Source organism: Prinia subflava, chromosome 1, assembly GCF_021018805.1.
Source record: "Prinia subflava isolate CZ2003 ecotype Zambia chromosome 1, Cam_Psub_1.2, whole genome shotgun sequence".
Classification (NCBI taxonomy): domain Eukaryota; kingdom Metazoa; phylum Chordata; class Aves; order Passeriformes; family Cisticolidae; genus Prinia; species Prinia subflava.
In genome coordinates this window covers 138,792,152-138,817,258 of record NC_086247.1, presented here as the reverse complement: position 1 = coordinate 138,817,258, position 25,107 = coordinate 138,792,152, and the positions used below count along the sequence as shown (strand labels likewise).

Here is a 25,107-nt window from a genome sequence, read left to right as displayed (position 1 = left end):
CCCCAGAGTGGAAGCCCAGCAGCAGTAACAAGTTGGATTATTTAGCTGCATTTCCCACCGAGAGGAGGCTTGTGACGTTTTGCTGTGGGTCCATCTGCACCAGGCAGCATGTGGCTCTGCTGTAGGCAGAGGTGTTCCAAGGCCGTGAGGTCCCCATGGGTTTGGGACACGCGAGGAGCTGGCTCTGTCCCAGCACCAGCTGCCCCTTGGTGCCCAAGGCAAGCGCTGGCTGCTGGCAGGGCAGCGGGGGTCAAGGCAGTGGCTGAGGCAGCACCAAAGGCCAGACCCTGCAGGAAACCCATCTGACAGGCTCCCAGGAGCCACCCCATCACTGTGTGTCCCTCCTCATCCCCTGCTGTTTATTAACTCCAGCTCAGCTGACCTGACATTCAGGTAAGCCAAATCTGATTTTCCAGCTGAGGGAGCCCTCAGATCTTCACTGTTTCCAAACAGATTTCATCAAGGAGAGCAGCATTCCCAGCTGCTGGCTAGAGGAAACTCAGACCTTTGCAAAGCTCTGGCTGAGAAACAGGGAGGAGAAGGAGCACAGGAGCAGCCCTACACACAGCACGAGGGTCTGACCTGGGATGTCCCACCAGGGCCCGTGGGTGGCCCAGTGTGCAGCTCCTGCCCTGCATGGCAGGCATGGGGGGATGTTCCCCCCTTTCCAAAATGCAGAGTGAACCACAGTGATGCTGGTGTTGAGGTCCTGGGGCCACTGGTGAACTCTGGTGAAAGGCAGGAGTGGCCCAGCCTTTGGGGGTACAAGAGAGATGGACAAACAGGGTGAAGAGACCCCTAAAATATAAAGAATACCCTTTGATATTTTTTGAATTGTTATGTACCTGGTACTAAAGACGGACAAATGAAATTCAAATCTCTTAAGGTATTTTTTTTCAGTAACTGTAGACCTAAATTACAGCTGTCTTTTTAAAACACACTGCAAAATACTTGTTCCAAGGCAACCTTTTTGTGCAACAAGTGACTTAAAGGAAAACGGTGACAAAATTCTAGTTTTGGGAAGAAAATATTGAAGTCACAAAAGTCTGAGGAGCTCTGCTCTCCGCTGCTGATGCTCTCAGACCTGCTCAAAGCATGTGCATGTGCATGTGGAGCTGTGATTTGCCATTCTTGGGATATCTTTGTTGTTGGCCTTGAAGCTGCAGGAGAGCTGCCTTGTTTCCACAGCAGAAGTGAGTACAGAGTTGGCTGGCGTTGTCCAGGAAGTGTGAGTACTTCTATGGAGACACACAAATCCACAGCACAGAAATTTAAAGCTATGGAGCAATTCTGCAGGGCTGTTAATATAATCTGATATTCAGCCCTGACCATCCATTTGTATTCATGGTCTTTTTACTTAGACCTCTCTAGCAATCTTTATTAAAAAAAAATTCCTTTCCCTCTTGAAATCTCAGATGAATGGGGTAAAAATGTCATTCACATGACAATCAAGGTCTCCTTCACAGAAAAGGTAGGATCTGGATAAATTAGCTACAACTTGGCAAGAATAGGAATATCCACCAAAACTTTGTCTTCTTAATTCCAGAGTCCAGGTAATAACAGTGCCAATTTTGTAGAAGCTGGGAGAGCAACAGCCAGGTGAAGATACCCCACCTTGCTCTTATTGCCCTCATTCTGCTGAAGTCTGTAAAAGGGGTTGGTGGCACCAGATCTCAGCATCTTTGTAAAGGATTTCTATTTTTCAGTCTTAGGGTTTAATTGTAATTTGAATTTGAACGTTTCTCATTCAGTTGTAGCATATTTGCGATGTCCCATGACGTACAGCAACATTTCCAAAAATCAACAACAATCCAAGTCCTTTGCTGGCTCAGAACACTCCTGGCTATTTCCCAGTGCCATGGGAGAAGCAGGAATCACAGCCCTCCTCCACAACACATCCTTGAGGAGGATGGAATAACTGAATTGGGTTTTCTGCTGGGTGTGCTCTGACTGACAGCCAGAGCCAGCCCAGCCCATGACAACTTCATAATAGTGGAAGCTTATCTGCCAGCAGTGCCAATAAAAATAAATCACCTACTTGCCTTCTGCTCTGAGTAGATGAAAACAGAGTCACTAATGGTCTTGTGTACTTCTACACTAACTCAACGCCCACAGCATTCCTTTTTTAAAATCAAATTGCAGGATTTTGAGAAGGCTACTATGTACTGGAGTACAGAGAGCCGAGATTCAGTGCGTATGAATTATGAGGTTACAAAACATCATTGTTTGTTTAAATACTGTTTTTTCAAATTAGGTTTGCATGTATGAGTGTAATGTTCTCATTGACTAGAGCAAAGCACAATAGACCACCCACAATCTGGGAGGGTGCCACGGGTTTGTCCCTCTATGGGCAGACACCACTTAGTTTTTCATCCCCATTCTGTCAATATTTCTTCAGCCTGGCCTTACTTGTTCCTTCCAGATGAGCTAGAAGCATATGTGGATCACACAATTTTCTGTGATTACCTCATGTACAGTAAAAAGATGATTTTAAATTAGAAGTCCTCAAAGCCTGAATTGAGACCTGTACCACTGATCCAAAATTCAGCTTCAGCATTTCCCACTCATTCAGCGTGGGAGTAAATCAAAATTTATTCCTCTGAAGTCAGAGATTTACATAACTTTAGGCAGGGATGAGTGAACATACCTCATCTGTCAAGGGTACCATAGCAGGTTAATTTTTTTATGATATAATGGGGTCTCAGCTGCTATGCTGTAGTTTTGTCATCATCCCTATTACCAGTCCTCCTACATTCATAAAAAAGTAAGTGAGCAGGCAGTCAAATACGATACACTGTGGGGAGGAATAGCTTCCTCTCATGTTGCATTGAGATAAAATTGCATAACTCAAAGCCACCAAGGGCACAACCCCTGGCTGTATTTCCATCTGGAACATATGTCCTTGCCCCTTCCCCCAGCGTTTGTGGGGAGATGCTGGGACAGGTTGTTATTTATGTCGGCACACACTGGTGGTACCAGGCATGCCTCTGTGGTGGCGGAGGAAAGTATTAGCTCCAGCATCATTGTGAAGCATATGTATGTGATGAGATAATAGACATCTGGCAGTGAGTAGCTACTGGAGCTCTGTAAATCCCGTGGCTTGTAGTTTTGTGCAGAAGAGCTACCTCCAGCACAGTATGTGACCGTACGGGCTGGAGTAACAAATTAAAGATTGTGTTGGTCCTTACGAAGCATGGAGCTGTGTAATGCTGCTTTTGGATCCCTAGCTTGGCCCTCATGCCCAGCTCCCCCAAGGACACTGTTGCCTAGAGACACAAGGAACCCTCAGGTGTCTCAGGACTTGCTTGTAAATCTTTAGGGTTTGCTTTGCTGCTCCACATCCCAGGATTTTAGCTGGGCCAAGCAGCTCAGCATCTGCCCTTGGGCTGTGTATCCCACCTGAGACCCTGCACATGATGTGTGCTGCCTGCTCGAGCCTTCCCCCAGGAGAGCCCACGGCCACAGCCCAGACCCTGCACACCACAGCCCCCCGACACATCGCTGGAACACCTCCCTGCCAGGACCTGCCCACCACATTTTGGGCCTGAACAGATGTGAACGTCACATTTCCCACTGCTGGGACGGGAGAGATGAGTGTTCAGGTCCCTGCTCCAGGTGCAGGCTGTGCATTATATCCAACTGCTGTTTAGGATGTGCACCCTAAACCCCTGTGTTTTAAACTCAAGGTTAACATATAGTTATTCTTATTCCAAATCCTGAGATTACAAACAGCATTTATATTCACCACCAGTGAGAAGCCTGAGAGAGGCAAACCCGCTGTGGAATATGCAGCACATTCAATTCTGTGGTGGGTCATTGCCAACACAGGATCCCTTGGGATGGGTGCCGGGAAAAATTCAACTCTCTCTTGCACTGCCCTACAGCTAAACCGACTTCAGTTTGCATCTCCATGGCTTTATGTGGTAAATTGGTGGGATATTTGATCTCCAGTGCCAAGAACAGGACTGAAGTGTCTGATTCCAGAGCATGATATTCTGCAAATATCTATTTGAGTAGCCAGGTCTGAGTGAAAGAAAAGAAATCAAACAGAGGGATATGGAAAAATCTTTTTATGCCTATAAAAGGATCACTTCAAAACCACAGGATTTTGTATAGGAACCTTTTTCCTTTAATAGAAACAGTCACTGGGTACATTCCATCAGTGTAAAAAATGGGGGTTAGACAAGAGCTGCTGTGTATAGCAGCAGTTTCCTCTCCTTCCCTCTCTTCCTTTCCTCCCCCACCACTTGTGCCTTGTCTTATCCCCTGAAACTGTGCTTGTAAAAAACATGAGAACTGTATAATTACTATATATATATATTTATACACACAGATATAATCAAATCCATACCCATACATATATATATATGTATATGCTGTGCAGTTAAAGAGGAATTGCTTGGTAGGATTTTTCTGCATTCTTCATGAAACACCTTTCCCACAGAGATGAACGAAACTTGGCTGTAAATTTTGCTGGGTGTCTAAAACATCAGCTCAGGCTCCTCCTGCAGGTTCACACCTGCAGCCTCCTCCTGCCACCAGCGGCCAGAGCCAGGACTATAAAACCCAGAGCTCTCTGGCCATGGGCCAAATCCTGCCAGGCAAAACCCCGCTGACATCACGGGGATTAGAGGGGTGGCTAATCAGGACAGAGGGATTTGTGTCAATCTTTTCCTTAGGATGCAAGGCTGAGTCCCCCAGTGGTCAGTGGGACTGGTCTGGGGCTGTGAAGACACCTGGTGTCCTCAGGGGTAGCAGCTATGGGGGTGGCACTGGGCTTTGGGGTATCCTATGTGTGCTGGCGTGGGAAGGAGCAGGAATGTGGGAATGGCCCTCCCAGGGCATGGGACTGCAGCACTGCTTCAAACAAGGGTCCTTCCCCTGCCCTTTCCATCCCTGGGGTCTCAGGCTAGCAGAGGACAAGAGGGGAGAGAGGATTTCTGTGACTCTGGAGTTCACTGGCCCCTTTGTCTCAGAGTGGGTTGGGGAAAGGAGTCAAAACATTTCCATGTCCAAACTGGAGGCTGGCTCAGTTGAGACTGAAACCTTTTTGGAGGAATTTTTGAAAAACCAGTGTAGTGTCTTTAGTACTTTATAAGAAGGGTCTTGTATTCACATTAATGGGATGAAAATTTCATGCAAAGGGTCCCCAGGGACTCAGGCTGGCTCCAGTCCATCATTCCATCCCATGCCTAGGTGGATCCTTACAGATGTCTGGATAACCTGTTCTGAAAAACCTTTAATAACAGAACCTCCACAGTCTCTTGAGACAAAGTATTTCAGTGTTTTACTACACTTACTATTAGGAACTTTTCTTAAATCTGTATTAAATCTTTCTTAACTCCCTCCCAGCCAGACCCAGTACACACCCTGACTGAAATGTTAGCATGTGGCTGGATATCTACAGCAGGGACAGACACCAGTGTATTAATTTTCTTGTTGATCAGCCCTTTATGTGCTTGAAAACATTTTTTTCTCTTTAGATTTCTATTCTTCAATCAAACCCAGTTTCTTTAGCCTACCTTTCTGCACATACCTGTATACACCCTTTTGGAGGAATACCATCTCCTTCTATAAGAAAAATCTTTAGGTGAAGTCGCACACTAGCAAGGGGAGCTGAACTGAGGGAAGAGAGATATCTTACAGGCCACGTATCTACCTGTGTAGTTTACAGTGATGTTTGGGGGTTTGATTGCAGCAGCAGGACATTGTAGGCAGCCCATGACCCATCACACCCTGTGGGCCTTTGGGGCTGAGCAGCAGCCCACATAGCCAGGGCCAGCCTGTCTCAGGGACACAGGGAAAGCTGTGCACTCATCCCTCCCAAACTGCATCTCTGGAGCTTCCAGTCCCTACCTCCAATTTGTCATTCCCACAATCAGCACAACACTTGCCATAGCTGCAACAAGCACATTTCTAAATTTCACCTTGCCTAAGCTGTCACTGAAACTGTTGGTTAGTCCTGTTGTAAGTTGTGGGATAAAAGGAGACCCCCACAGTCCCATTCTAGGCACCCTCTTGGCCAGCACAGAAGTATTGACACCTTTCACATACAACTTTTTAGTGGCTTCAACCTTCCCACAACAGTTTCACTCGAAATTCTCATTTCTGCTCATTTCTGCTGCTTGCTTGTGAAAGGGCTGACACTGTCATGGTTGCTAGAAACCAGGAGGGAAGGGTGCTGTGGTGAGAGTGCACACACTTACTCCCACCCCGTGTACTGATCTAGAAATCACCTCCTGAACATTTTTTAATGTGACCTGGCAGCAGACCAGGGTAAATGGCATGTTCTTTTTCCAGTGCTTTGGCCCAAAGTGTGTTTCAGAGACTTAAAAGAATAGTCAGTCAATTAAATGTGATAAACGAGGCCATTTGTCACCAGCACTTTCGCTTTTCTTTAAAGTATAAAACAAGATAATGAGCAGGGCTTGAAGAAATCCTTTGTGGAGCTGGAAGCCAAGGTCACATGATATACAGAACGGATTTTCTGCCTCTCCCATCATGAGAATGCGATCTGACAATACTCCCCCTCATGACACAGAAATCAGAGACAATGTTAGGAGAGAGGGGAAAAAAATCACTAATGGTTGAAAAAACAGTGACATGTTGCAATGAAGATAGGAAAAGAAATGCACTTATTTAAGGGCAAATTTGCCCCCTCTGCAGACTTCCTGTTGTAGGTGCTGCTCAATAGGAACACTGACAGAGAGACACCTGCACAGCACCTCCATCTTACAGCAGAGCCTCGAGCAGCAGCGTCACCAACACATCACCGACACAGAGGACAGCAGAGCACATATCCAGGGCTGGCAGGGTTTGGTGGAACAGATGGATCACCCAGCAGAGGGCAAGGGACAGAGCTGAGATGGGCTGTGGGAACTGTGAGGTCCTGCAGGGTATGAGCCCCAGGGCCTTGGGGCTCCAGGTGGTGGGAGGGTATTTCTCCTGTAGTGCTCACAGGTACATCCAGCACCTGGGACACCCCACTCAGTGACAACAGGCAAGCAATGCCACACAGGCAGGTATGGCACACAGCCCACAAGAGTGGTGGCTCTTTGGTGGCGTCTGCATTGGTGCAGGTTCATATTCGTGGTTTGAGGCTAGAGCTGGAGGTGAATCCAGAGCTGGAGTGTCTCCAGCTCCCTTTTGGAAATAACACCTTTCTTTCTGGCAGGTTATCAGAATGTGTTTCCTTCTGTGTGCTGTTCTTTTCTATCATGTGTGTCTAGGAATTAGGAAACATTTACTCCAATGTGTGAAACCTCTCTGCACCTGTGGGACATGAACATATTGACTGTATTGACAGCATTTCATGCTGCCCTTTTTGCCACCAGGTCGGTGTTATCTCTGCACCCTTTTCTCATCTCCCCTCTGCATGCAGCCACTCATCTAAGAAATTATTCTTTTTCTTCTTAACCTATTTTCTCAATCAATCATCAGTTTATACTGAATATATTGAGGCAGGAGCACCAGTAAGTATGGTTGTGCACAAACAGGAATGGATATTTAAGGAGCTGAGAACCACTGACAGTTGGTCTCTAAAACCTATGTTTTATTTATGTCTGCACTGTGCTGTCTTGGCAGCATTTGATTTAGCCCTGGGATGAAATCCCTGACTTTTTGCAAACATGGACAGCCTCACACATGCCTCTGACATTAAATAAGTGATACACACAGTGCAAGGAAACATGTATTTTAAGAAAACTACCCAGATGCACCAGCAATGGGAGGTGTTGAAGTATCTCAAAAGACTAAGAATTAAAATTATGTTAGAGAAAATGCAGACCAGGAGGTGCCAGTCAGGTACCAAACAAGTAAATGTCAAACACACAGTTGAGTCACTGATTCAGCACCAGGTTAGACTCAAAGCCATGAGTTTTCATCTTATCATGGTCTTTGTGCCTGGCCTTTGGCACGGGCCTGTGCAGAGGAGTGCCCTCCTCAGCACCCCAACAGCAGCAGCCTACAGCCAGCTTCACCCAGCTGAAGCTTTCCTACATCGTACTGGCTGCCAGTCAGGCTCAGTGGTCTTTGAGAGTCCCTTCCAACTCAGGGTACTCTGATTCTGTGATTCACATCAGTGAGGTCTGTGCCCCAGGGGATCTTTCAGATGAGGTTTCAAGCAACATGACTGGAACCTGGGCTGCATTAAACTGCTGGTAAGAGCAGTTTGTCTGTCCCTACCCCCACTAGAAGCAGGCTCAGCCCCAGCTCATGAGTTGCCCGGGCTGTAGCTTGCTGAAAGGGTGGGATAATCCTGCTGAAGCTCTTGGTGGGCTGCCCGTTTCCTCTCCTTCCAACTCGCTTGCTTCCAAAACAAATTCCTGTTGCAAAAACTCAGGTCCTTTCAGCTCCACATTCCTGCATGTAACACAATCCCTTTGAAAAGGTGGTGAACTGGTAAAACTCAGTGAACTCGAAAGGAAAAAGATCCCAAATCATTGTTGGAAATGACTGGAAAGAAGTATCTCATAAAACAGCATGTTTCCGAGTGTTTCCGATGCAGCGGATAGCCGCGGTCTGTTTTGAAAAGCACGGAGACTTACCACGGGCAGGCAACGGAACCGTGGGAGTCAATGCCAACACCATTCCCCTTCTGGTGGCCAAAGCTCCTGGGATGGCTGCCTGTAAGAAGAGGTGGTTGTGTGAAGGTGCTGCCACCATCCCTTCCACCAACAATGAGAGAATTCCCCCCTGTGATCTTTAGCTACAGCCCAAGGAGCAAACCCTCAACCCCTTCTACAGCAGAGACTTTCTGGCATCCATTTCATTTGTTTGGCTTTAAAGAGGAAGACATGGAGAAGGAGAGGGAGGGTCTGACTCCCACAAGTTCAAATTTACTGCTTCAAGAAGATAGTTTCTCTGTAAACTCTTTCCACAGTTTTCTTCTTCCTGTTATCTCCACAGAAGGTTGAGCATCTTTAAAACTGCATAAGCTTCCCTTAGGGAGGCTTGTTTTCAGATCCCTTCTCAGCCCAATTTGGAGCAGGGACATCAAAGGCAAGGCAAATATGGTTCCCTGTTAACTTGGATCCATTTGGAGCTGGTCTGGGCAGTTCCAGCTTGCCACAATGTTCACAGTCTTTCGAAATATTTACTTATCTGACCGACAAGAGAGTTATTTAATAAGTTATGATGTCTGCAGTTTTGTGTAAACAATTTACAGTGCCGTGATTGATGCTGGATGCTGTTTGTGGAGAGGCAAGATGGACTGTATATATTTGGCTTCAGTTTGGAGAGTTCAGGCTCAGGACTGGGCAGTATTCTACCTAATAAATAACAATAGTTAAACATTGGGACTCACGCTGCTTCAGTGCTCACAAAGCCACACAAACAGGGCTGAATTAAACCAGAGCAGATGCTGGCCATGCAAACATCTGAGACCTTTGCAGGGGTGCCTGGTACAGTGGTCACAGCTCCTGGTTCTGCTTTTACCCTATGCCTAGATTGTCCAGCACTCACTGGGCAGAAGGGAGCAGCTGGTTTTGTGGGTAGGACAGCCAGAACAGAGGCAGAGCATCACACTTCAAGCTGCTTCTCCAGGTCTAGGAGGGTGAAAGTTGGGAAGTTAGTATCACCATGTTCAGGAGGCAGCTCCAGTCCTTGCAAGGGTACAGTGAAATTAGTGGGCTGGCTTCTTTTGGCACAGCTTCAGGTCATGCTACATGGCATGGTCTCCTCAGTCTTGCATTTTTCAGGGCCTTACATCAGGGGCTTCCTGGGTGAGATGAGATTCCTGCTGCAGTCCTTTGGGTCACGCTGCCAAAGTCAGTAAGTGAATACCTTCCTTTACAGGTGTGTATGATGATGAGGAAATTTGTGAAAGGGGTATTCCCATCTCCAGTGGAGTGACACAGGAGTGTGATTGCTGTGAGTTAGGTGGGTGTGCAGCTCAGCTGGTGAGAGACAGCTGTAGGCAAGCAACAGCCCTCATGAGACACCACAGCAGAAAAGAGAGGGCATGGGCTAACATCAAACTGAGAGGAAGTCAGGGGCTTTCATTCAGTTTAAACTAGAAACAAGTTCTGTCAGTTCTGACCACCAAAGTGTGTCGTTTCTGAAATTAAGCAACCTGGAAATGTCTGAAACAATGGCTTCAGGACCATGAAGTTCCCTCAAGTTTTCTGTAATTTGACTTTCTGACCTGATTGTAAACAAAGGTATGATTCTCTGAAGTGGAACTGCCAGTGGCTATGCAAGAGCTGAAGGGCAAGAATTTGGAAGGAGAGGAAAAAAAAACCCTTTCTAGCTATCAAAAAGCTGTTCAGATTAACTGGTCCAGGCAAAAAAAATTAAAACCCCTTTATTCTGGAAATCCTATTTCAGACATTCACTGTCAAAGGTCGATTCCAGGTGCTGTGAGTAAATAATGGCAGGAAATTAAAAGGAGGGAATTAACCCTAAAACTGACACAAGATGTCTGGGTGGATGAGAGCTGGATAAAAGCTCTATGTACCCAAGCAGAGAAAAATGTGCTTCTTCTGGACAGAGAAAAGTAGTGAAGTATTGATTTGAAATTATTGAACTGTGATACTTCATCTATGTTGTTGACCGTGGCCTTGCCTAATGGAGAGGAAAATACAAGGAGGTCTTTCCTATTCAGACTGGAAAAAGGAAAAGGATGTCTGAGGCACACACTCCACATGTTGCATTCACCATGTGAGGAAAGTAATGCTCAATACCCTCCTGATGCTCAAAACTGTTTCTGCAATCATCTTCAGCTGAGAAAAGGCTGATTGATCTCCCAGCTTCACCTCTAGTGTTAGCACTGAAAAGGCTGTATCTTTTCATTTAGGCTGTTGAAATCTGCACTCAGAACAAGAAGTTTGGTCGGGAGCAAAATGCCTCTTTCTCCCAAGGGACCATCCAAGGACACACTGCACTTAGCAAAACAAGGGAAGGTTTTGAGGGGACCTAAGGGACAGCAGGCTGATGGCACCACTCTTTGTCTCCTTGGAGATATGTCTTGATGTAATTAATGATAAAGAACTGGGGCAAGAATAAAAATGATTCAGAGAAGTGTTGCTATTTCTCCCCACTTCAGCTCTGTGATTAAACCCACACAGAGCCTCAAATGAGGAGATGAGCCTCAATTATAGCTAAGGAGCAGCATAATGAATTATCTTCTTTGCACCTACTTTAGCTGGTGAGTAATTCAATTTCCACCCAAATCCATGTTGACTATGAAGACTTAGCCAATAACTGATTCATCAAGATGCTGGAAGAATGTGGAATTAGAACTGTAGAAGAAGGGCTATAGCTCTTCACTTAAACATTGCTAATCTAGTGCAAATTTTTTAACAGACAGCTTTAATACTATCAACACTTCTGTATAATTCCACCTTTAATGAAAGCTAAACACAAAAAAAATGGCCTGCTAAATGAAGAGTTTGAATCCTCTCTTCTTTATAGAAAAAAATATTTTTATTTCATATGAGTGAGTCCTTCTTGGATTTGCAGACTCCAGCCAAAGAGTAGAGTATGTTGTGCGTTTCATGTATTTTTAGGGTCTTTTGCTCAGAAAATTACTTGAGCTGCAGGTTATGAAGTTATAATTTAAATACTATTGAAAAATATCAGCAGCCTCATCTTCTTCCTGCTCCCCAGCAGTTGTGAGCTGCATAGGGTTGGCATTGCTGTGTCTCCAGCCTAGGCTGTGGTGTGTGAGTACCAAAAGGAAGAGATGCCTTTCAGAGCAGTTTTCCTGCATCCAGGACAGGAGCCTATTCCTGGAAGTTACAGGATTTTGGGGTTCCTGGGTCAAGAACAATATGACTTCTGGAACTCTGCTCTGCAGCTCTGGGAGCTGCTGGAACAACTGGAGGGCTGGGTCCATAAGTCCTGTGGAGAAGGAACTGGCTTTCAGAGCTGCAGGATCTTCAGGCCTGGCAGAAGGAGGTGCTGGCCTATAGCACTGTGCTCAGGCAGAAAATCAGTTGAATTAAATTTTGAAAACAATGTTTCAGGTCAATTTTGCACAGCAATTTACAAAAAGCTCGGGGGATGTTATTGTTTAAATAAATATTTAAGGGAGATCCCTCTCATTTTAAACGCAGTGACCTGTAGCATGTGAAAACCAGCAGCATTTGATTACCCATATGCAAGAGGTCCAAACAATCCATTGTGACAAAGGTGTCAGAGATGGATAACATCATTTTGTTTGATTCTGTATCTCTGAGGGAAGTTATTGACGAGGGAATTTCTGCCTCGTGCCAATGTGCAGCAGGGGTGCAAACCCTGGCAGTCCAAGGCAGTGGATGCACAGTGCAAGAAAGCCACTCTGCAAGCCCCACTGGCATTCTGCCTGGTGAGGTGGCTGGGGGTGGACGTGCAAGGTTTAACTCCACAGGTTTCTGCTACCCAACACGCAGCAGCAGGACCGAGGAGGAGGGGAAAGCTGGGCATGGCTGGTTGTGCACGACCCATCCCACGGGCTGGCCAGGCTCTGATGGACACACAGTCACAGCCAGGATGGCAGAAAGCTGCACACTGAAGTGTGGGATTGCCTTACAACCCTTCTTGATTTGGTTGAGGGTCAGGGATGGCAATGTGGGTGAGAGTTTATTGTGTGTGGTGGTTACAGAGCTGGGGTCACCCTCCGTGGTGGGATATAAGGAGCTCTCTGCCCTCCAGGAAGACAATGCCAAGGGCATAAACACCCAAATGGTAGTAGCAGAAAAGCAGAGAAAAGTTCACTGCTGAGGGACAAGACATCTAAATAAAAGTGAAAAGATATTCAAAAGCTGTAAGCAGTTAAAAGTGCTCAGTGAGTTTGAGGTTGTCGGGAACCTTCGTGTGTCATAAGTCTCATACGTAGATTTGGATTATGGGATTCACAAGGATCTTATAAATGAATTGATACAAAAAGGACGTGGGGGAATCACATTTGTCTCACTGTGGAAAACCTGTATTCATGTCTGGGTAGGGGTTCCCCAAATTCACCAGTGCAAAAGGCTGAAATGCTCATCTTCCTTGCTCTGTGCTAGCCTCCCTCTTTTGAAAAAGGTAAGGCCTTTTTGCTGTATCACAAATGAGTATTTCTTTACTGATATGACTGTATATTCACTCCCCTTCTGCATATGAGTTGCAAGATAATAGAGCACATACTAAGTCACTTTTCCAAAGTGTCCCTGAAACTGGAGGATTCTGTAAAGGTCAGTCCAAGTGATACATATTTCATGGATTCATTTGAAGACATGGCAGATCCCCTGTATTAAGCAGGACTTGATCTCCATAGCAGAGCACTGTTTGGATTACCAAGATGGTCACAACAAGAGTACTCAGAAAGGACTATGCCTTGATAGGAGGCAAAATCTGTACATCCATTCATAAGCAAATTTCTTGATGTTTCACCCTAACACACATCACTGGACAGCAGAATAACATTAAGACATGTCTATATTGGAAGTGCAATTGCAGGAAAGTAGCAGCTTTCTCTCAGGTCTTGGATGAGTTTAATTCTCTCAAGCCACAGGATCTGGAGACCTCAACCTTACTCTACAATTACATTCAGAAACCCAAGATTCTGGCATGGATCAGGACAGAAGACTTGGCCCACACAATATGTGGAAATATCAAGATATGCAAAGTAGGTAAAAACTGATAATTTGGGAAAAAATAGCATTAATTTCTGAGACAAAACAATTCATGATTCACAGCTAATTGGAAACAAATGAGTAATAGTATTACACAAAAGCCCCATTTTGTTCATTGAGGAACTGCATAATTAATTGCATGTACTTTAGTTTCCAGCAGAGGCAAAGTCCCAAGGCACAGTGCTGTGATTGTTGAACTAGTCATGTTGTACATACTGGTTTAATTCAGACCAAAACTGTGGGGAGAGCATGGGATTCTCTGAGTGGAGTCTGAGCCTCAAGTAGGTCAAACAACTCATCAAGCACTGAAGGTTTTGGGTTAGCACTCATGAAGTGACCTGACTCTTGGCCCGGGCTTTGTGCAGTGCAAGGAGATGGCTGGACCAGCTGAGGTGGCAGATGAGAAGGCAGCAGCTCTTTTAGATCTGTGCAAGAAACCTTATGCACAGCCCTGACTGCCTCACTCATGGTGCAGCTCCCTACTTGTAATCATCTAATCAAAGTTGTAAGAGCAACATCCTCCTGGATTTATTTATTTTGTGACAACTTCCACAAGGGCATCCCCAGTAAGTATCCCTGGTCCTTCAACTGTCAGTCTCTACTCCACTCATCCATACTCATTCAACATCAAACTTTAGGGATGTCCATTTCCTACCCTGACCCTTGGAGCAGAAGCCCATAAGTATCTACCACTCCTTTTCCTTTTCTGTTTCAGTCCTCCTGCAAATCCCTGCTTAAAGCTCTTGGTTATGACATCCTTGACTAAGGCAAGGCTGTTAGTGTGCAGGAAGCACTGCCTGCAGCACTGGCCAACACTGTCTCACAGCTTCTCAGTGCTCCTTCCTCTCTCTGTGGCTGTCTGTAGGCAGCTCTGATCTTCTCACACTGTTCTCACAGCTCCTGACCTTCTGTTCTTTTTTTCTACACAGTCTTACAGAGCTGAGTCTTGACATGGGGCTCCCAGGAGCTGATGAAGATGAGGAAACTTCACTGCCTGTCTCTGTGGAAGGAGGGGCTGTCCAGGTTGCTCCACAGTCTACAGTCATAAACGAAGTGAAGTAAACCACCTTTCCCTGCCACTCCAGCAGGAGCAGAAACAAGCAGACTGCAGCTCCCTACCTTTTGATGTGGAAATCACGTCACAATGAACACTGAGATTTTGCCATCTGTCTCCAATGTTGCATATGCATTGCATACAAAAATAGGCTATAAGAATACTGTTATGAATGAAAAATCCATGAGGCAGGAGATGCCAGAATTAAGCCTCCTTTGTGCTATGTGTTAGGGTACAATTGTTAATAAGATGAACACACAATATTTTCCAGAGGTCTCAGCTTTATCCCATAGTACTGGATGGACTTTTTCCACTGGAGATATTATACAGAATTTTGTTTTTTCCCTTAGAGTTCAGTGTAGTCCTAGGCTTTATTTTCTTCCTAAGTTCTCCTCAATAAAAATGACTGATTTTCCCAAAACCTGGAACTGCAATGACACGTCTCCCTGTAGAACCTGGGTTCTCCACAAGTGTCCCTGAGCTCTAGTATCTGTGTCAAGGGGGTGGTTCTTTAGCCATTTGAATAAAATGGAAACAGAGACAGGCATGTAAGCAACTGCACTGGGCACCAGTTTATCAGGATCTTGGTCACTCATCCCCGCTGTACCCTGGGGGTGACCAACAGCCATGGGGCTGTGCAGGAGGGTTCCTCATCAGGCACACTGGACATGCTGGAGGCAGAGCTCCCACCAGCCCAGCTCTCTCATCCCAGCAGCAGACATCAGGAGCAGGGTCTTGTGGCACATGCAGACAGTGGGGCACCCCACAGCCACGGGCTGCAGGCTGGGGACAGCCTCAGCCAGACCTGGCACAGAAGACCCTGCAGGGAGAGTGGGGCTGAAGCCAGTTGTGAGGTAGCACTCATTTTCTCAAAAAGGGACCAAGTGACCAAGGGTAGGGCAGCTGAGGTTTCATATCAAGCTCCAGTGTGCCCAGACTCTCCCTATGGCTAGACACACACTTTCCTGACCTGCTCCCAAGCCCCTGACTCCTCATTTGTACCATGCACTCCTCATCCCATTCCCATGCAACCCTCCAGATTTAGCATTTGAGTATCAGATCTTTGCTCAGCCCAGCATTGCCCAGGTCCCTGTCTGCCACTAGGCTGTGACAGGAAAGAATCAAAGTGTCGTTCCCTGCCTGCCTTTCCACAGACCATCAACTCTGCCCCGAGCAGCATTACATGAAGAACCCATCTTCACTCTGCTCCTCGAGCTGGGATGACTCTTGGGTTGCAGAGGGAGGACCCTTCGTGCTGTGGGTAAGAACAGGATCTGCAGGAACTTGGTAGCACTGACTGTTTGCACAGGAGCATTGGGGTCAGCACTGGGAGCTGCTGGGATGCTGGGCTGAGCTCACTCATGTGGGAAGGAATCTCAGCAGATTTTGACTGCTCAGCCTTAGCACGTCCCTAAGAAGTTGCTATTTTCTCCCTTCAAAGGCTATCACTAAGCCAAATTGGATGAGATTTACAAAGCTGTTTTTTTAAAAAAATCACATTCCTAACAGAAAGCTGCCAAATTTCAGATCTCGACTCCAGAGCACAGAGGGATAAGAACTATCCAAAGAAAGGATCACCAGGTTCCCCCCTCCTGTTTCTTCCTTTCTTTTTTTTTCCAGTTGGACAACAATCCTTTTTTCCCTATGCTCATTCTTGGAATGGACAAAACTGGCTGGACAGTTTTGGCTGAAATTTTCCAGAAGAGAACTTAGCCCAAGGCAGACAATCAAGCTGGACGAGCTCAGTCTAAACTTTTCAAGTCTGACAAAGTTACAAGCAGCAGCGAGGCGGTCCTGCAGCGGGACAGAGATGAGTAACCTTTGTCACAGGAGCTGCACGCGATCCCACCTCTGACGCACTCAGAGTTATAATAGCTGATGAGGCTGCTTCATTCAGGTGCATCTGATCACGATTCAGATATGTCACCAGGAAAGAAACGTTAAGTCAGTCATCCCACTGAGCCTTCCCACACGCTTCCTACTCAAACAGCTCTTTCCATCTAACAACTGATCACACAGAAAAACACAGCTCCCTCGCCTCCAGGATTAGCGAGCTGTGTATGGGAGCTTCGGCTTCTTGGATAGAGGAAGCTGATGCTAAAATGGGACTGCTCTCTGAACTAATGTATTCAAAATTAATAAAAGAAATAAAACAACACACTCCTCTGGCATGTTCCCATGCATATTTTCCATAAAAGTTAATTTTTCCACAAGAACAAGTTGTGAGTTTGTGGGGGGTTTGCACTGAATCTTGATACGGAGCTTAGGATTCTTGGCACTGCTTAGGACGTTAAAATGACATCAGCTCCACTTTCTATATTGGAATTTTATAGTTCCTGCCTGACCGCATTTCTTTGTTTTGCACATGTTCTCTCTCCTCTGAGCTACCTCTCTGCCACGGTGTGCTCAGAGAATCAGGAAAAGCAGCGTGTTTGTGTTCCTTACTTATAGCCCTGCCTGTCCCTCCCTGTGCCGGGCACCCAAGTGATAAAGCTGCATTTCTCCCCCAGGACAAAGCAGCACTGTTGGCTCAAGGGATCAGGGCACCTTTTCCAGTCAAAAAGCTTCCCCACAGCATGGCAGCTCTGTGCTGAGAGGACCTGGCATGCAGGGTCCTCCTCTTTCCTCTGACCAAGCAGGAGTGAAGAGTGTGCTGCCATGGGGAGTGACATGGCTGTGGGACAGTGACTGCTCACAGGACAATGTGAAACCAGCCTGTCTTGCTCAGGGAAGGGAAAAAGGAGTGGAGAGCAGAGGAAGGGGAAAGTGAGCATCTCTGTGTGCAAAACAAGGCTTTCTCCAGCACTGGGGAGGTAGCAGCTGGAGCAGCATTTGTTCGTGCTACCCTGATGTAAGTGCCCCCACAGCACAATCATGCTGTCCCATGCCTTGGGGTAGTGAGAGGCAGCATTTTTTTTAAATTAAGCAAAAATGTGAGTAACGGTGTTTCCATATTCCCCATCAGTGCCACCCTCTGCCTTTGAACATCGTGGTGCAGGAGGACTGATGTGGTACTCAGGATTCCCTGTGAAAAACAGCACAGGGCTGGGAGAGTTAACAGAGTCTGGCACTGGGAGTACAGTTCCACGGGCATTAGCACAGACATCATGCTTGTTTCCTGGATTTCAAATAAAATAAGGATTCAGGGAAAGATGATACTTTTCTACATCCCCTGTGACTTGGAAAGCAGTAAGAGCAAATATAGGCACTTAATTATCTGGCACAGTGCATCCAAACATTCCTGAAAGCACGGTTCCACCGTCACTGTAAGAGTCACGCTGGAGCAGCATTAGCATATACTCTGTAAACAGGCTCAGTGCCATCCTCCAGCACAGCCTCAGCCTCCCAAAGGGGATTACAGCAGCTGGACAGACCCAGGAGGGGCTATACCTGGCAGTTAGCAAAATGCCAACTCTGCTTTAGTCTGGCTACATCACAGCAGTACCCAGCTTTGCTATTTCCTACATGCTCAGCTTCCCTGATGAGTGATGGAGAATCACTGCCCTTTGCTTCTCTGTGCAAAATTTGTCATTTCATCATTTCACTGTCATGTGGAAATAGCCAGAAGACCAGACTAACATTTCAAGCTTGTGAAGCCATTTGCCAAACACTTCTTGCTCTATAACAGCAACATTTTTACAATTGCTTTTGCAACAACCTTTTTGCAGTCATGTTTATAAGCTCCTTTACAAGCACATGCAACCGTATATAGAATGCAGAAAATCTTTACCTTGCTTGCCCAGAGGAGAGAGCCTGGCTTCCTCTCATGGATCAAAAGTAGGATGAAAAACAAACCCGAGAGAGACCCTTGAACAGGCTCATCTGCTGAGAGTTGTTTAAATCCCAAGCCTGCTCCTGCTCGCAGCTCTAAGTTTGTGCTCTGAATAGAGGCTGTGTTATTTTAACCACAGGATTTCTAGTCATGGGGGAGGAGAGATGGATTAGGTACGTTTGCAATCTAATGCTTCACATTTACCTCAACTGAAATGAACTACTTCTAGCCTGATGTAAATAAGTACAGCTAAGCTATAGATTTCAAGACCCCACTAACCAATTATGCTTAAACTAACATGCTAAATAACCGTGGAAAATTCCAGAGGAATAAGATAACATACTTTTGTGTTCTTTCCTAAATAAAAGGCATGTGTGGAATTTCATGCTAGATACTATGACAAGTGAGGGGGGCACAGATGGACTTCACAAACTAACCTATGCAAGGTGCTGTACCTCATAAAACAATATGCCTAACACCTGTTAGCATGGATTTCAGCAGGCATCCCAGAAATTTGCATTTTCACAGCTTGTAAAAAGTACAGATATGAGGGATTTGAATCTAATATTTCAAAAGAGTAAGTAAAGCTCTCTAAGTTAATAATGCATGATTTTGAAAGGTCACAGGGTCTGTAGTTCTGCAGGAGCACAAACATTAACCCACTGAACCAGTGCCACCTCCAAAAGGGATGTAAGCTGGATACCCTCCTGCAGCTCATGGGTTGCTACAGAGTGTTAAATGCAGGCAAAATATTGTGCTTAGGACAATTGACTGTGGTTTAGTTGTTTAACCCAGCTCAAAGTCTGCCTTCCTTTCCTGGTTTATGGTGCTTTAGTTTCACAGCTAATGTGATTGCAAAGCTCGATGGGCCAGGCTTCCATGGCCACTGCCCAAGCCTACATGGTCACCTCAGAGCTGATGGAAAAGAGATTTCCTCACTTTCTGAGATGTGTAATTTGTAAATAAAACATATTCCTAAACTTTGGGATGAACTGAGAAAAACAATTTGAATGCAAATCACTAGAGGCTAACGGACAAATTCCAATTTGTCTTTGACAGCAGGGGCTTCAGGAACACAAGTTTAATTCCATTTTGGATAAAACCTGGCTCTATAAATAACATTATCTTACACTTACATAACGCTCTTCATCCCAAAGCACTGCCGGGTGCTTTGCAGATGTAATCATCCTTCCTGAAAAACTCCCAGACCTCCCAGCCTGGCTGGGAGGGGAAGGCAGCAGAGCACCCAGCAGAGCACCCAGCAGAGCACCCAGCAGAGCCTGGCTGGCTCTTGTCCCTCAGCAGCCCAGCTCGGGGGTGCTGGCTGCAGTCACGGGCACTCAGCTGGCTGGGTCACCCAGGCAGGGCTGGGAGAGCTCCCTCTGTGCAGGTCTGGAGTCCTTAACAACCAGCAGCGGTCCAGAGCCTGTCACCCAGTGTTGGAGTCTAGAACATCCGTCTGGCCACCCTGGAGGGTTTGGAGACCAGACAGGGGGGTCTGGGATCTGAACAGGGGGGTCAGTTAGACCCACACAGATCCCAGGAGGACACTGACTCTGATTCCTGTCCATGGGAGTGAACACGCACATGCAGGAAGAATCACAAATCCTAAGAATTTAAAATAAGTAGTGGATGGTTTATTATAGAATATAAATATAGAAATTAGGATTCTTAGTATATGGGGCTGAAGAGGCAAGATGGAGGAATTGGGGAGTGGCCCCTGTCCTCCTTGTTCTTGCTCTCGTCCCCCATCTTGTGCTGAGTTGGGTTTTAGAGATTGGCTTAGAGTAGAACTGACATGTTAGTATAGGTAGTAGGTATTGGTAAAATTTTGTAAATAAAAAATACATCTCAGACAGTGGTTGGGTCAGAGATACTGTACATAAGGTGCGGGGCTCTCTGATCCGCCCAGTCTGCCGCGTGTCCTGCTCTGCTGGGGATGCCTCACAGAGCTGAGAAAGAACTAAGATAAGGTACCCTGCCAGGGAGGCCTGGCAGAGCTGAGAAAGAACTGAGATAATGAAGAATAAACAACCTTGGAAATGTGCACTGGCGGACTCAGCTTGTCGTCTCTGCCTCTGGTGTGTAACACTTAGGGCAAAGAGAAGACTGAAAACCTTATTACCTCGGGGAACAGCAACCCCAAGGAGAATCTCAGGGAAACAATAACCCTGTGAACCCAGTTCAGCCTGCGGGTTCCCCAGGTGGACTGAGGCATCTCCAGAAATGCCAGCCTGCTTCTCAGAGCTTAGACTGACCTCTCTCAGCTTCCCCTGATGCATGGCTCACCCTGGCTCCCCTAAGCTTGGGGTTTTGTGGGGCAAATTGGTAACCTGTTGTGGTTTAAACCCAACCAACAGCTGAGTACTAAGCATCTGTTCACTCCCTCTCCCAGCCTCCCCAGTGGGATGGGGAGAAGAATCAGAAAAGGACAAAATTTGTGAGCTAAGGCCAGTCTAATAACTGAAATAATTTTTCCTTTTAAAAAATAATAATAATAGGAAAAATACCCAATACAATTGCTCACCACCTGCTGGTGATTGACCCCTGCCAGCCAACTCTCTGCAGTTTTCTGCTGAGCATGACATCCTGTGGTATGGAACATCCCTTTGGGCAATTCAGGTCAGCTGCCCCAGCCATGGGTCCCCCATGAGAAACTGAAAAGTCCTTGGCTTAATGCAAGCACTGCTCAGCAGCTCCTCTAACACCAGTGTGTTATCAACATTATTCTCCCACTAAATCAAAAACACGGCACTGTGCCCTCTATTAGGAAGAAAACTAACTCCATCCCAGCTGAAACCACAACAGATCCCAAGCATCTGTGCCACAGGCAGAGATGTGCACCTGAGCTAGACACAAAATGTCCCCAAACCTCCCATCAGCTTACCTCTGCACCATGAACCAACTTCTCCTTCCACCACTTGAGCAGCTCACTCCACCCAAACTGGGTTTCCCTGGCTCTAATTGTCATAACATCAGTTCCACTGGTGTTTTCCAGCTACAGGCTCTACCTCACCCTTGCATGGGACCCCACAAGGAAAGCAGGCATGAGAATTCTCACAGGGCAGGGACAGGGAGGAAGCTCCAGCGAGAGGAGCCCAGGTCTATCCAGTTTGCAGATACTGTTAGGTCAGGAACCACACCCCTGCCCCACAGCACTGCTGCCAGAGAGGACTTCTCTTGTGGTCCTCTCTGCTGCACCTGGATGGGGGACTTTGTGTGTACAAAGAAAGTTTCTGTGCTGCAGATGGGTATATTTTTCATTTTTATTTATCTGTTCAATAGGAAACAGCAGGAGGAAGAGAGGCCAGCAGACTCTGCTCTGCAGGTTGACCTGAGAAGAGTCCATTTTTCCAGAGAAACTAAAAACACAGAACTGGGAGGAGGGAAAGCAAAAATAATTTTGAATTAAATGAAAGGTTTTGATCCTGGTGCATGGTTTGGTTTTTCTAGCTTATCTCTTAGGTCAGCCTGTGCTCAATTTACAAAGAAACAGCACTTTAAAAACAAACATAGAGGAAATTTAGAGTTTCATTTCTGAAATGTCAAGGCAAGACATTTCAGCATTCCACATAACTCCTGTTTCTTTGGGATGTGGACAAAAGTACTACCAGAGGGATGGGTTTAGTGTCTGTTTCCTTTGTTGTCCTAGATAAATCAACAAGCTGAATACAAGTTCACCACCAGTTCCTTCAAGTTCACATTATTTTGCAAAAAAACCCCAATATTTCAGTCTGAAACCTTTGCCAGAGTGAGACTCTGAGCCAGCATCCAGCATTTGGAAGTCAAACACCTGCTTATTGATGAAGTTTTTTATTTTCCCCCTGTGCCTTGAGGCAGCTCAGACCTGCTCCCTGCCTGATCTATCCATCTTGCAGTACAGACCACAAACATGCTGCCTCCAAAACAAAGGCAGCTCTGCAGTTCCCCTTCTCTCTTCATTATGTTCCAAGCTGTTTCCCAAGTGTAAACAGCAACAAGTCATTCCTGACCTGTGAGAGGAGCGTTCCCTGTCAGCAGCCTCATGCAGTGCTGGATATTTCTGCACTGTACTCACACTGGCTGAGGTCTGGAAGCTGCAGTGCTCACCTGCCTCCCATTAAAGCCTGCAGAACAAAACACAGCCCGAGCTAGACCTATTTAGGGATTCAGTTTTGCACTTCAGTCAGCATTTGTATGAATTGAGCAACAAATGAAAGGAAATGTGAAGCACAAGGAACTGTACAATGAAGTACAATTTTGCAGCATCAAGAACTCCTACACTGGCCACTTCTTCTGAGATAATGGGATGAAGAATTTGTAATGGACATTGTTGCTGGGAAATTACATGTTAAAGGAACTTGAGTAGTTGCTCATCTATTTTGCATGTTTTCTCTCTTTTTTATATAGTGAACTCAAAACTGGAAGTAAAAAGTTTCTATTTCTTTTGAATTAGGGAACTGCTTCTAGAAGTGATATTGCCAATCCACACCGTTAAAAGATCTTCCATTAGGATTCACACAAAAATTCATATTTGATCCAGAAAACATAAGCTTTTGGGAAAAGGAGCCCATTGGGAATGGTAACAGACCACATTTTCACACTTCTGCTCTACAGTTTTGACATCTGGTACAAGTGTTGTAAAAGAAAGCAAATGTGTTTTTTGGTCAAATACTCCATTAACTGAGCCCCTGAACCAGCCTGTCACAATATCAAGCACAATCAGACACAAAACTGTGATAGTTGTCAAAACTACAAAAAAAAAAAAAAGTGAATTTAGGTTCATGCATCTGAATTATTTTCTCCCTAGACTGCGGTGTCTGCTTCTGTTCTGTTCCATTTCTAAAATTACACCAATCATGACCAGCAGTGAACATAAAACAGCAAATGACGTGACAAGCTGAAATTGAACATTTTTACAGTTAATTGCAGGCTAATCCAGGCAATCTCACCAAAGAACTTCCCCTAAAATGAAGTGTGTGCACCTTTGTTACAAGCCCAAGGGAGAAAGGCTGGGTTCCAGGCCCAGCTGACTGGCACTGGAGGGCTCTGGCACCACTGACCCTATGTGGGCATTGCTTCCCCTCTCCAAACTCAGCAGCTCTTACCCCTACTATGAGGAAGTTGTTCCCAAGCCATCAGGAAGGATCTCCCAGTTAATGGCATTTGGGCTCTGACCCTCTTTCAGGGTTATGTGGGACACAGCTCATGGCACACAGCCCCAGGCACCATGGGGAGGTGGCAGGTCCAGGGTACCTGGGGTGGGATACCCCCAGCTCCCTCCAGGTGTGCTGGGAAAGGGCAGGGACAGGATGCTGTGGGCTGAGCCCCACAGGCAGGCCCTGCAGGCTTTGCCAAGGCTCTGACATGGTAAATGAATCAATCTCCTTCTGGAATGAATACTGGTGGAGGAAGGTTTAAGTTTCACAGCTTAGCCCTGCTTCAACAATCAGCTTCATTTCACAAAGCAAAAACCTCTGAAGTTGTGTTGAGTGTTAGTGTGTGAGTGTTGGACAAACCTAAAATATCCCGTAAACTGATGGTGCAGGCTCTGCTCACCCTGCAGTGCTGGGTCACAGAGAACTGCAGGACTCTGCAAAGGAGCAAAGGATTGAATGACTCCAAGACAGACCTGCCACTGGCCATGGATCCATCAGTGACAATGGGTACCACCTCTGGGATAACACTTAAAAATGGGGAAAACTGCCTGGAATAACAGAATAGAGAGTATGTGAGAGGAACAACTCAGCAGACACCAGGGCAGTGAAGAAGGAGGGGCAGATTCTCCTGAAGCCTGTGGTGCAGACCATGGTGAGGCAGCCGTGTCCCCACAGCTCCACGCTGGGGTCCAGCTGCCAGACATCAGGGTGAAGTCCCTGGTTTGGCTGGTGCATTCAATGAGACAGAAGCAAATAACAGAGGTCAGAGGCCCTTGTTCAGATGGAGGTGTCAGGGTACATTGTAGAGAAAATGGAGAAAATGTAGGCTGAGAGGGAAGGAACACAGGGTTTTAGAGGTCCTGAAAATAGAGGCTAATGAGGAAAACAGCACAGCTCTCTCCTAAACTTAAAAAAATACTGGTATCCAGAGAAAGGTGTTGTGGTTCTTGTTAGGTAATACCAGTGGTTTTCTTGTTTCTCTCATACCCCTGATTGCAGAAGCCCAGGGACCTCTGCCAGGCCCCAGTAACACAGACTGCAAAATAAGCCATGTTAATTGGAAGATGCCATCACACAGCCAATGTCTGGTGGTCATTTTGGTTTTTCACTCTATGCCATGAAAGCAAATTGCAAAACCAGCCACCTGGAAGGGCACAGGTCTGGCCTGATGGCTGCTCCTCTGGAAAAGGAATAATTGCTGTTAATGAAAACAAAGATGGGTCTGACAGAAGCTGGAGTCCTGTCCCATGGCCTCAGTGGCTCCTTGGCTATTTTCATGTTACAGCTCTTGAAGATTTCAGCAAGGCAGGATGTGTTCATGTGGCAGGGAGGGGGAAAAGTCTCTTTTTTACTGAATCCAGAACTGCAGCCTGAATCTTTAAGAAATCCTCTGTTTGCACGCCTTGCCTTCAGGTACTTACCTGCAATTACTTCTGTTACAACCAGCCAAGTGGCTGTCCAGGATGCATTGTGAAAGTCTGTTTGAAGGAAATGCTGAGCCAGGGTTCTTTCTGAATAAAAAGGCAGAAAGTGTGGCACCACCCCAGT

At 46.2% G+C, this 25,107-nt stretch overlaps 1 protein-coding gene across 2 annotated transcripts in view; it reads right to left on the bottom strand.

Annotated features, from left to right (window-relative positions):
- Positions 1 to 18,516, bottom strand: part of JCAD (junctional cadherin 5 associated) — a 60,394-nt gene extending 41,878 nt beyond the window's left edge. The window contains exons 1-2 of one of the 2 annotated variants that reach the window (XM_063414486.1): positions 18,380 to 18,516; positions 8,547 to 8,625 (exon numbers count right to left, since the gene is read on the bottom strand). The gene's annotated coding sequence lies outside the window, so the exon portion shown is untranslated. The remainder of the gene's footprint in view (positions 1 to 8,546; positions 8,626 to 18,379) is intronic. The other variant, XM_063414491.1, reaches the window with a different exon arrangement.
- Between the last annotated feature and the right edge of the window lie 6,591 nt (positions 18,517 to 25,107).